General features: G+C 56.8%; 1 protein-coding gene across 1 annotated transcript in view; it reads left to right on the forward strand.

Moving 5' to 3' along the window:
- Positions 1 to 1,189, forward strand: part of LOC104166879 (angiopoietin-related protein 7-like) — a 14,130-nt gene that overhangs the window by 5,714 nt on the left and 7,227 nt on the right. The window lies entirely within an intron of this gene.

Here is a 1,189-nt window from a genome sequence, read left to right on the forward strand (position 1 = left end):
GGACCATGCAGGGGATGTCCAGGCAGCACTGGGAAGGATACTATAGAGCTGCCGTCAGATATTGGTGCCGTAAGCCAGCAATGGTGATGCCATCTCCTGGGAACAGCAAGCTGAGACGTGTCCTGGCAGGAATGGGGACTGGGGTGTGAGCCGGGTCCTGGGAGCAGCTGGAAGGGAAGAAAACAAACTCTGGGCATGCCAACCCCTTCCAGCTGAAGGACGTGCCCGACCCTCAGCAGCACCGCTGCAGTTTTGCAGGTAGTGATGAGTCAAGTGCCAGCCCTCTGTGTCCCCAGGGATATTTAATAAACCACACACTTGCACGGACACCTGAAAATCCAGATTTTCCCCTGATAGCGGGGACAGGGAGGTGAGAAAATGAACTCATTTGATTTTCAGGGTCTTGCGGTGCCTTGTGAGCCTGAGGCAGCGATGCTGAGCAGGTGATGGAGGAAGAGATGTCCCCATCAGGGGACAGGGGAGGGCAGTGCTGGTGGAGAGCCAGCATCCCTCCGCTGCAGGTGCGGGTCTGGGATTGCCGGACCCCCGGGAGGGCTTGGGGAGCTGTTGGATTGCCCAGGGGAGGGAGAGGGGGGGGGTTCCCACACTGCTGTGGGATTTTGGAGGTGCTGTTCAAGGCCTGCTCTGCCATCTAATGGAACAGGGAGCTCTGAACAAGAGAGGCGAGCGTGTCTGCAGTGGCTGGGGCTGGGGCATGTTCGGTGCGTGCTGGTGGGGCTCGGGGTGCCCATCTCCTGGTACGAGCTGTCGGCATCTCCGGTCAGCTTGTGCGTCTGTTTTATATAGGATCAGAGAGCGGTCATCCAAAAAACAAGCAGCAAAAGGGGCATGAAAGGGGCTGGGGTCCTGTGTGACACCTGCTCCTTGCATAGGATGAATGTGGACCTTGCTGTTTACAGGACACCAGCCGTTGCCCAAAGAGCAGGAGATGGCTCAGCATGCAACGTGTTGATAAGCTGTGGAGCTCCTCATAATGTTATAAAATATTGTACGGTTCAAGGGGGGATTGGACAACTTTTTGGAAGGAAAACCCAGCTGTAGCGGCATCACTAAATAGGTAGAGGCCACATCCCTGTCGCAACAGACTGGAGGGTGTTTGGAGAGGAACGCTGTGTGCTCGCCCTGCTCCTGCAGCTGTAGGCTTGCCTGGACATGCACTGGCTGCGCA

Source organism: Cariama cristata, unplaced genomic scaffold (assembly GCF_000690535.1).
Source record: "Cariama cristata isolate BGI_N322 unplaced genomic scaffold, ASM69053v1 scaffold20520, whole genome shotgun sequence".
NCBI classification, from domain to species: domain Eukaryota; kingdom Metazoa; phylum Chordata; class Aves; order Cariamiformes; family Cariamidae; genus Cariama; species Cariama cristata.